We start from the raw sequence: 11,934 nt of genomic DNA, 5'->3' as shown, positions 1-11,934 counted from the left end.
TCAAAGGCTTGAGATATATCTAATTAAACAAATATAATAGCTTGTACCATACTATGAGATAATAAAATAAATAAAAGGAAGAAAAAAAGGAAAAACGAAGCCAGTAGGACAATGCGCTCATGCGAGAACATACTTGTTTGCATTCACACATCGATGCATGCACTATCTATGAAAGGGATGCATGCTGTGGGTAATGGGTCGATAAAGGAAAACATTTCCATTTCAACCATGAGGATTTGCTGGAAAAGTTGAGGTAACCATGGTTTGCCATGGCAAACTTTACTCGCACTACAGATTTTTTTTCCCCAGCATGTGTTTGGTTCAAATATCCTTAACTTAATTAATTCCCACATGTCATAGACTGGTTAGTGCTAAAATTTGCAAACTGTGGTCATCTTTTTATTCGCTGCACTTTGCCTAGCAATATATACCAAACAAGCATGTAAGTTCAATGGATCTAGCTAGGAACCCTTTGCAATTTAGATGATTAATTCACTACTATAATACGGGATATACTGACGGCTTACAACCAATTCTACAGTCAGGAGAAATAATACAACTGAAGGAACCATAGTCGATAGAACTAAACAATATTTGCTAGTAATACATAAGATTTAGTTTGGTAAATCTAGGGAACCAATAAAGACGTTAGAGGATGCATTCAAACTTTCAAAGTCTTTGAGTTTCTCGGTGATATAAAGACCAAGTTATATAGTCAAGTGACCATGCGATTGTGTGAGTCGTCACTTATGTAGCCACGCGTCTTCTTTGGTTGGCTTGCCATGCATGGCTGCCATATCTCAGCACAAGGCATCCTAAATTTTTACTGTATGACTCAAACGATTACCAATACCTACAAAATCTCCAAGGTCCAGCTAGGTGATATTAAGCCAGCAGAAATTTCATAGCAGAACATACATGCCCTTGTGGACAACTGAAGGCTAGGTTTCTGATCTGATATAGTCCCATACTGCGAAAATGTTAGTGCCTGCATTAAGTAATAGACACGGTAATTTATTTAGAGAACACTATAACATCTAGACAAAAACTCGTCCATGGCTTGTCCAAGAAACACATAAATTAAAGGTAAGTAAAACACATTTTAGAACGAGCATAAGAAACAAAAGATAAAAATGTATAGGACCATATAAAATTTCTTACAAAATATGTTGGCATGGTTCTTGTCATCAATAGGAGGCCCTCCTCATCATTGTTTTGCCAAGCAATACCACCGCATCAAGGATGAGGGCGATAGTTCTATAGAGGATTATGGTTCAGCATAGGTGACATTCGTCCGACTCGGACACAACTGCATCTATACCTCGATCTAGCTAAAACATCTCATCGTCATGGGGAAAGACGGCCTAACCCCTTCAGCATGCATGAGGTCCACAACATCAACACCACGACGACCACCAATAAAATGCAAAGCAAACTAACTCCCGCCATAAGTCATGATTTCGCATGATTGCGCCTGAATACAAACACTAGAGAAGGAGAAGATACAACAGAACACAATGGAATAGGTGAAAAAAGATTGATTCTATATACAAAAGAAACATAGACAACGCAAAAGAGAGAGGGTGACTGATGTTGTCATTAACACTTTGATCTACAACCTCTATGCTCCGGCATCCTACTTATTTATACCCACCTGTTGGTACTTCTCCTCATCATGGATGCCCGGTGGAAAAAAGTGGTCGAAAGGTGAGGAGATAAGAGAGTGACTGCCAGAGATATATAAGAGAGTGGTGGAGAGAATACCTCAATTTTATACTGTAGACTTGGTTTGGTTCGTGCACTGGTAAATAAAAAATGGGTCAAAAGTGTCACCAACATCCTCTTGAAATTCCCATCAGAGATTCATCAAATTAGAAATGGGTTTCTTAAAAATCATCATTTGACATGGATATTCATTGGAAATCAATTTGTTTTCAAAAATCCATTTTACTTAGTCATTGTAGATTATTTTTTTGAAAAATTCATTTGTAAGGTGTGTTACCAAAAAATTGCCTTCTGTGCGCCTTATAAATTAACTTGGTTCCGGTGATGATATTTTGTAGAAGGATATACTACCTCCATATCCATCTCTAGTAGAATGGAGAGATTAGCGGTCATGAACTCATGATACCCCTAGTAATTTCATGTACAAATTTATCTTATAGCTGCCTACTATAATCTTAACTACGAGATGCAGAATGACAGCACTTGTTATTCTTTGGCAAGAGCCCGTGCAACGCTCTTCTCCCCCATCTCCAATAGCTCCTTCCATGGGATCTGTGACTGCCGCCGAGCCACACATACATTATTAATGCATCTCTGACAGGATCTTTCTTTACCTCCATAGTTCTCAACACCGGCCACCGCCGGTCCTTAGCCACCACTAGCTAAAACACTCTACTGTCTCACCGCCCCCTCAACAGTCAATACCCACGGCCACAGCCAGGAGGAGGGGAGCCCCGAGCCTTAATCCAACAACTCACATTCGTTGAGGTTGAGAGAGCTGGCTAGAGAGATAAGACTCTGGATGTATGGCTAGGTTGAATCACATTGCTGACCTGCAGCTCAAAATTTTGAAAACTCCCCCTCTCGGTATATAATATGTCAACACATAGATAACATTTCTCTCATCATAATTTGAAAGTGAAATTTGTATGTATGCCATTGAGAATTAGATGTTTCACTTGTGTACACCATTCCAAACCTTCGTTCGGTTCTTCTAGTTGGATTAAAAATAGAAACAATGTTCTCCAAGCCTAGCTAGCCTCTAGATACACATTTGGTAGAAGGGATCTAGATATTACCTTCTGGAAGCGTAGTAACGTGATTATTATAATCACATTGAACTACGCTTGGTGGTTCTGCTACCTTTTTGTCGTCATTATATTCTTGAACGCGTGGGAGAGATAGATGATCAGTTGATCAGACAACGATTTTATTGATCATAATGTGATCGATCGATAGATCTATGTCGTCTGACCAGTCGTCAAGCGTATCCGGGTGATCCAGACTGTTCATATAGTTGATGAATTCCCGATCATCGTCTGGATTAAGAAATTCTGGGGTGATTTCGATGTGATCGAGATCGAGTGAGTCGGGGTGCTCCACTACCAGAAAACGGAGATTTCATGAGAGCCGAAAATAGTCACGAAAATAGCTAAAACCATCATGAAAATAGTCCGTGATGTGTAACTCTCACAAAAATCCTCTCACAAATATGGCCCCACGAAAATACCATTTTCATGAGAGTGAACAGCCATGATTTATTTGCGTGAGAGTATTTCCTATCAATAACCTCCACGAAATACTTTGTGCCACCAGATCTTTAAGATAATTTTCATGAGAGTTAAGCGTCATGAAAAGTCCGCCACAAATATTTTTCATGGGAGCCTAACTCATGAAAATTCATTGCCGTGGGAATGTATAAACCGCCATGAAATACATACAGACCTTCACGAAAAGTGTGCTAAGCCAAACAGCATATAACGTTTTCGTGAGAGCAGTACTGTCATGAAAATAGTATCATTTTCATGAGGTAATGGCATCATGAAAATAGTGTCATTTTGTGAGAATTCATGCCACTAGGAAAAACACACATGAAAGATCTGATCTCATTCCAACACATATCAATGCTTCCCACATACTAATCCATCACACCTTCATTCATGTATATGATACAAATATCATTACAGTTGATGATAAACAAATTTACCAGTTTATCATACATTGAAGGACAATAGCTATGTTTCAACATAAAGTTGTGCTGCATCATTTGACATTTAAGGAAAAGAGGTCAAAGTATCTGGACATCTGTTGATTATCTTTGTCTTGAAGCCATGAATGACTATCCTCACCTTGCAAACGGTTTAGTAATATGGCCAAAGGCCCCTCCAAGGAGGTTGGCCCCAGCACAAACGAAGCCTGCATTCATCTTCAGAACTCATAAATCCACTACTACTATATCTGAAAACAAAACTAAATAAGATTGTGAGATCAGTGTCAATATGATACTGAAAAAACAGCAAAACTAATTCTGCACAAACATTCTGCACGATGATTACAGCTACTTTGGAAGCATGGGCAATACAAATGAATACAGGCTCCAGCATATATGTTCTAACCTGATTAGAACAGGCATCCAAACTTCTTAGATGGGTTAGCATATCAGCAGGTGCTTCTTAGTGAAAATCCTCATAAGGCCTCTGCAATTTAAGCTTAGTCAGATGATGATATATGAACGGAACAAAAATGCAGCTAAGGAAAATACCATTAAATCTAGCTACTATACTTATCTGAATGGTCACCCCGAATCGGCTCTTCTTCACGGCAAACTCCTTCTTCCTCCCAAAGCCAGTAGCGCAAAAAACCCCACTCCCCTGCCAACTATGGTGATCTCTTCCTCCTCCGACTCCAACTCCTTCGGAGACTCTCCCTCATCCTCTTCTCCTTCTTCTTCCCCTCTCCCTGCTTCTTCCAGCGACTCCATCTCGGAGAGTCGGGAGCCGACGCCGGAGTGGGACCCAACCGCAGCGTATGAAGCACTGGCTCCTCTGCACTGGGATGCAGAGGAGTTCGACTTCGGGACCGTCTCCGAGGTGGACGAGCCCAAGACCGAGGGAGAAGACCTCCGGCTCCTGTTCCAGGAGGAGTCGGAGAGCAGCGACAAGGAAGACCCCTCATCGGACGGAGTCGACTCTTCCTCGGAAGAGGAGATCGACTCCTCCTCCGACGAGGATGAGCCGATGGGCGGAAAGCCCATTCGGTTCCTCAGGTCCTCCGAGGAGGACAGCGAGGAAGAGAACAGCGGCGGCGGCGACGACTGGAGCGACTTCGGGTCCGAAGGCGGCAGCAGCGCCTTCGGCAGCGACAACGACGACGACAGCGACGACGACAGCGGCGGGGATGTGCCGGCCCGAAGCCCCAAGCGCCGTAGGCACTCAGATACCTATGATTGGTAGATGTAGGTAGCATCGTAGGAGTAGGATCACAAAGCCGAAGGATTAATTCCTTTGTAAAAAACCGGCTTTCCTTATAATGACCTTTCTATTAATGAAATCGACTTTCCTTCAATTCCGTGTATATCCGTTTACTTTCCAAAAAGCCGATGGCAACGCATCAGGCTTCTATAAATATCCAAGAGCCGACGAAATTCAAACTAGAAGCAACCCGCATAAGAGTAGAGTAACACTTCCACCTTGAACCGAACTCGAAACAAGCTCTCACATCCGAACGTAATTCGAAAACCAGCCCTACAAATTCGAGCAAGAATTCTTCAAGCATCCGGAATTCGAATCTGAGCCCACAGCAACCAAACCCCAAGTCAACGGATCTGAACTATGGCAGACTTTGCAGCTCAGACAACAAATCCTACTGTTGATGATGCGGCAATCTGCGGCCTGAAGGTAATATTCAGCCTAATTCTTTTAATATTCCTCAGCTTATCAAGCCCCTGAAACGCTAAACTCTGAAACATGACACCATATGCATACTTCTGAATTTCTGAACTTCAGGTGTCAGACATCCTTTTGCCGCATCCCTGCAATCCAAAATCTTTATGTCTTGGCCCACGAACCTATGAAAATCCCATAGATTTGATCTCTTGTAAAGCAAATAGGATCCCTTTCGTGAGTCAAAATATCGATTTGAACCTTTGGGCCGACTGCCTAAGAGCCTGGCCCAACCCTCCTGAGAGCTAGATTACATGGTACAGTAGAGTAGCAAAGGCTTATATGCCCTTGTGGCAGGATTTGAACATAACCGATGCACTTAGCTTATCATTGTCTCCACTTGACAAAGATGAAAATCTTCTGAAAAACATCAGCTATTTCTGGTCCGACGCTCTGAACTGTTTCCTCTTTGGTCATGGACCCATGACTCCCACTCTGCTAGATGTTACCATGATCACTGGCCTAGACATTGGATCTCCTAATCCAGCTGCCCACAAAATGGCAGAAGTCCCCTTCAAACTTTCTTCCAAGGTTAACTGCACAAACTGGGGTACTTACATGAATTAGCACATGAAAATAAAAGGTACAGTGACTGAGAAGGAACACACAACCTTCTTAAATCTTTGGTTAGAGCACTTCATCTTCTGTGGCCCTTCTTTAGCTCCAACTAAGAACTATCTTCCCTTGGCCTATCACCTGGCCCATGGCAATCACATCGGCCTAGGCAAACTTTTCCTTGGAGAAACCTACAGATATCTCCATTTGATGACATCTAACTTGCTTAACAAAAAGAAACTGAGAACTGGAGGCCCTTGGTGGTTTATTCAGTTGTGGGCACAACTGTACTTTCAGCACCAGATTCCGAACTTCCAAGGCCTAACCAAGAACTCTTTTCCTGATGAGAGTGGCAAACCAATTAGATGTACTAGCTACGGCCAAGCTTTATTTAGTCTCCCTGGCAGTAAACTGAATTCAGCAGATGCAGCAAACTGGTTCAGAGTCTTCTACAAAGGACTAGATAATCCACTCTATTTCCCATTCACTGAATCTGAATCCTTTGAAAACCCAACCGCCTTCAGATTAGATAACTTTGCCGATGACAACAGTACTCGGCATTTATATTTTTTAATGATCCGACCTGGCTTCCTTCCTGTTGGCATTAGCACCTCTAATAGAATTATCAAGCCAGGTTATGAATCTTACCAACCAGTCATAGCAGCTCGGTAATTTGGCATAGGACAGGTCCCTCCCCACTTCCATATTCACCACTTGGTGGAGAGCAGAGCCGATCTGCCTGATGGTCTCACCAGCTCAAGATGCTATAGCATGTTCGATGACCTCCACATTACAATACCAGCCGATCTATCCTTCAATCCTTCATCGATCGATTTCAGCACATGGTGGGGAATGTGGAAAACCCATGTTTTCAGAAAAGCTCTAGGTCCTCGACTGCAGCAAATTGATCCTGAATATGTAATCCCCAAGGAAGAGGTACTGAATTTATGCATTTTACTCTTTCTAGATCATCCATTCCTTTACTTGACTAATCCTGCTCACTCTGTTAGCAGCAACAGGATGGTCCAGAACCTATGACCAGCAACGGGGAGCCATTCCACTTTCTTCCAACTTCTCCTAATGTACTCTTCTGCAAAGGATCATCATCAATGAAGAAAGTGATAATGAATATTCAGCCAGACTTACTTCAGTCGGCTTCCAAACGAAGACAAACTTCTGCAAGCGTTGCCCCCCCGAGTCTTGACCAAGAAAAGAAAGATGATCACTAGACGAGTCATCAAGAAACCAGCACCAGCTTCCCCGAATCCATCAGAGTCCAACACCAATCAGGTAACTCATCATTCTAAAACTTCTTCTTTATTGCACACACATGTACTCTGGTTGACTGTAATTCTATTTTCAGGACATGGCTGAAGACATCCTCAATGCAAAAAGCCCAGTACAACATGAGATGACTGCAAATCCCAATGTACTGATAGAGGTAAGCGAGGGGCAAGCTGACACAGTCAATGTTCTTGATGATGACACAAGCTCTATTAGGACGATCGCTCTTGAACCGCCCAATGCTTCTTCTTCAGAACAGGTAACATTATAAGAACCAATTCTGAACCAGCCGATAACTTCATAAATGCATCTTGTTTTAACTCCAGATATGTCCATAGGGCTTTGACATTTCAGGTTTGCTTTCCTTTGACCCGGCATCAATGGGTCTGACTGCCCCTAGAGCAAAAACACCATATTTACAGCAATCGGCTAACTTGGTAAATCAGCTTCAATTCATCAAGGATCTACTATCTGCTCCAATCATTACTCTGGTTGATGATTCCAGCAAAATAAAGAACATCTTCGAGCAAATAGAATCCCAACTCCCGGAGCCATTGCAAATCAAGCTCTGGCTAGCTAGCAACCTTCCATTCTTCCGGGTAGAAATGAATAAAGCACAACAAAGTATAGAAGCACGCCGCTCTCAAGCTTCTCTGAAAGCTGACATTACCCAAAAGTGCAAGGCCCTCAACCAGAAGAAGGCAACTCTAGATACCAAAGCTGACGTGTCTGCCAACATGAACCGACTCGACCTCCTGAAGAAAGAACTGGCAGAACTCGAAGAAAAGGTTCATACCACCAAGAGACTCATCCAGGCCGAGGAAGCTTCCATTGCAAACTCCAAACAAGAAACCCAGGAAATACCCGAGCAGATACAAGAAGAGTTTGCAGAGATAAGCACCTTGAGTCGGCATATAGTATTAGGCGATGACAAGGATGACGAAGCAATCATAGCACGAGCAGACGCCGTCCGCACAGAAGCCATCCATGCCATAGAAGAATTCCTGAACCAATAGATAGGCTCAAGAAACAATTAGTACCACCTGTTAACCTGAAACTCGTGACTGTTTAAAACATCTTAAGTCGATGGTCGCACATCGGCTGTTCTCACTTCTCATATATTATCTTTTTTACTGGCCAACTCAGCGTGTTGGCCTATCTCTTTTTTTTTACCGGCCAACTCAACGTGTTGGCCCATCTCTTTTTTTTACTGGCCAACTCAACGTGTTGGCCTTTCATGATTTTTTTTACCGGCCAACTCAACGTGTTGGCCTATCTCTTTTTTTTACTGGCCAACTCAACGTGTTGGCCTTTCATGATTTTTTTTACCGGCCAACTCAACGTGTTGGCCTATTACACTGCAGCCAGCTGGATCTCATCGGCTTTCGTTACTCACTTTCCCACATGCTCGGGAAATACTTCTTGAGGTGTTGGCCATTGACAATGACAGGAAACTTGACACCGTCCAATTCCTCGAGCATGTATGCATTTCCAGGCAAAACCTGATCAACCTTGTACGGCCCGTGCCAAGTTGGAGACCACTTGCCATATTTTCTATCTTTGGTTCCCAATGGCAATACTGCCTCCCAAACCAAGTCTCCAACCTGGAAATTCTTTGGCTTGACTTTCTTGTTGTACGCACGAGCAACTTTAGCCTTATTTTCCTTGATCTTCTCCAACGACCAAAGCCTTAGCTCTGTCAGATCCTCCACATTATCGTTCATCAAGGCTGCATATTGTTCAGCAGATAGATTATTCTGAAACTCAACACGCCTTGATCCGGCCGTGATCTCCCATGGTAACACAGCGTCTTGGCCGTAGAATAAATGGTACGGCGATGTCTTGGTGGACCCGTGACATGAAATACGATATGCCCATAAAGCTTCTGACAACACTTCATGCCAGCGCCTAGGATATTCATCGATGTTTCTCTTTATGAGCTTGATGAGGCTCTGGTTGGATGCTTCAGCCTGTCCATTAGCTTGGGCATAATATGGAGATGATCTGATCAGCTTAATCCCCATGTCATCGGCGAACTTCCTGAATTCCTCTGATATAAAGACCGATCCTCCATCGGTCGTAATGGTCTGAGGGATCCCAAATCTGTGAATGATGTGTTCTTTGACAAAGCTGATCACATCTTTTGACGCTACTGACCTCATGGGCACTGCCTCTACCCACTTTGTGAAATAATCTGTAGCAGCTAAGACCCATTGGTGACCCTTGCTAGATGATGGGTTGATCTGACCAATCATGTCCATGGCCCAACCTCTGAATGGCCACGGTTTGATGATAGGATTCATTACTAATGCTGGCACTATCTGAATTTTGCCAAACCTCTGACATGCCAGACATCCTTTGTAATATTTGAAACAATCTTCAAGCATAGTGGGCCAGTAATAACCCAATCGCCTAATCAGCCACTTCATCTTATGAGCCGATTGATGAGTACCGCAGGTTCCTTCATGAACCTCATGCAAGAGCCGATTTGACTCTGAAGGTCCCAGACATTTAAGCAGCAGTCCTTCCAAGGTCCTGTAGAACATGTCATCCCCTATCAGAACATACTTCACGGCCTTGAGTCTTATCCTTCTGGGTGCCCCCCGAGCCGAATCCTTCAAGTAATTGAAGATATCGGCTCTCCAGTCTCCGGGTTCTAGAAACTGAACTTCTACATCGACTCCATCGACTATTTCCTTGTATCCAGAAGCCATCTATGCCAAATCATTGGCTTCATTGTTCAGAGTCCTGCGTATCCAGTGGAAATTGATGTACCTGAATTGTGACATCAGCTCACGGCACTGCATCCATATCGGAAAAAGAGACTCGCTCTCACATCTATATTCTTCCGTGAGCTGAGAAATCACCAGCTTCGAATCTCCAAAAATTTCCACCGCTTCTGCGCCAGCTTCGAGGAGCATTTCCATCCCTTTGCGAACGGCTTCATATTCCACCAAATTATTGGTACATGGTGCAGTCATCCTGATGGAGAAGGAGTAAGTCGCCCCTCGAGGCGATCAGGGTTATCCTTTTCTATCCAGAGCCCACTCTAGAGTCAAATGCTACTCACTAGCATACACATCAACTAATATAAGGCAGAGATGATAACTTGCGATCTAAACTCTAATTCTAAATAAACAAAAAAGTCTCGAACACTTACAACTGAATAAGCATCCGTCGAGGTACAAGCGGAGAAGAGCGCCGACATGCCCGGCACTTCCCCCGACTCCTCCTCACTCTCGTGTAGAGGTACAAATTGGAGAAGAGCGCCGTTGCCGGTGCCTCTCCTGAGTACCTCTACTCCTAACTCCCTAAGACAACTCTACACCTCAAGTGAGGACTCAAGAGAAGAGTGGAATGTGTGTTGTGTGTCTTCATTTGGACCCCCTCCCCTTGTATTTATAGGAGGGAACCACCAGCCATTCACCCAAGAACCGACCCAAACCGCCATGGAGGACCAATAGCACATCGCCACGTGTCATCTAAGAGGCGGTGGGGCCCATGGGCTGCCACCACTGGGTCGGGCGACCTGGAGGTTGGCCAACCGTGGGCTGGGTCCGTTTGGCCCGGTCTTCGGTCAGGGGGCTGCTAGGTGGGCCCCCATGTCATGTATATGGGTAAGGGCCTGTATTAAGTCGGTTTGGTAGCTCTGGTGGGCCCTTGGGTCCTCGTGAACGCGTCTGATTCATCAAAAAGGTGTTGCCTCGGATCGATGATGTATCGCCTTGCTTATGGGCTACATCTCTCTCTCATGTGCAGCTGCCAAGTGGGCCCTTTTGGTCTTTGGGCTTGCTTGTGCTTGGCCCAGGAATTTATGCCTCGGATAATATGCTTGTTTCATGCAGTTTTGGCCCAAATTCACCTGCACACATTCTTAGACCAGCATCTATGGAATTCGTCAAATAATCATCCTATGCTAACATTTATTCCTTCTGATGCTCGACTTTTGCACGATAGTTGACGGTCAAAATGGGTCGTTAGTGACTGTCAACAGTGGTGACGTCGGTAAGCATCAACAAACATTTTTGGCGCCGTTGCCGGGTAAGGCATAGATTAAAAGTAAATAGACAAAGTTATGAACAAGATCGAAATTGGCATTCGCTTGCTAAACAAGCTAACTTGGCTTTGTTTTCTCTATTATTGTGAAAGCAGGGTAGTGTATGACCAGTTTCAATCTGCCGCAAAACTTCACTTTGAATCCAGAGTCACATTTGAGAAGAGTTCGACCTACTATTTCTGTTCTCTCTGCTAGGGAGAGCAAAGCAGTGGTTGTATGGAACAATTGTGCCAAGGCGTTCCTCGCAAATTTCTTTCCGACGGGCAAAACTAATGCTCTTCGCGGGAGAATTTCAAGTTTTCAGCAAACATCTAATGAGTCAATTCCCGAGGCTTGGGAGAGGCTTCAGGAGTACATCCATGCATGTCCACACCATGGGATGGACAATTGGCTTATACTTCAAAACTTCTACAACAGGCTGACTCAGATCGCATGTGATCATGTGGATGCTGCTACGGGTGGAGCTTTCTTCTTGCTCACTACTGAGAAAGCTACTGCATTAATCAAGAAGATGGTGTCCAACCAAGGCTGGGGCGATGATCGACTCCAATCACGCCAGCATGGCATGCACACCATGAAGGAAATGGACAT

General features: G+C 43.9%; 1 long non-coding RNA gene and 1 other non-coding gene across 2 annotated transcripts; both read right to left on the bottom strand.

Annotated features, from left to right (window-relative positions):
- Positions 1-3,606: 3,606 nt before the first annotated feature.
- On the bottom strand, positions 3,607-4,306 carry LOC120650472. Its single transcript, XR_005665604.1, has 2 exons — positions 4,268-4,306; positions 3,607-4,202 (listed from the first exon to the last, which is right to left on the bottom strand). It is a non-coding gene; the product is annotated as an uncharacterized LOC120650472 (long non-coding RNA).
- Positions 4,307-11,617: 7,311 nt separating this feature from the next.
- On the bottom strand, positions 11,618-11,724 carry LOC120653133. The gene has a single exon (XR_005666814.1). It is a non-coding gene; the product is annotated as a small nucleolar RNA R71 (small nucleolar RNA).
- Between the last annotated feature and the right edge of the window lie 210 nt (positions 11,725-11,934).

Source organism: Panicum virgatum, chromosome 9K (genome assembly GCF_016808335.1).
Source record: "Panicum virgatum strain AP13 chromosome 9K, P.virgatum_v5, whole genome shotgun sequence".
Lineage (NCBI taxonomy): Eukaryota > Viridiplantae > Streptophyta > Magnoliopsida > Poales > Poaceae > Panicum > Panicum virgatum.
This window is presented reverse-complemented; position numbering and strand designations above follow the sequence as displayed.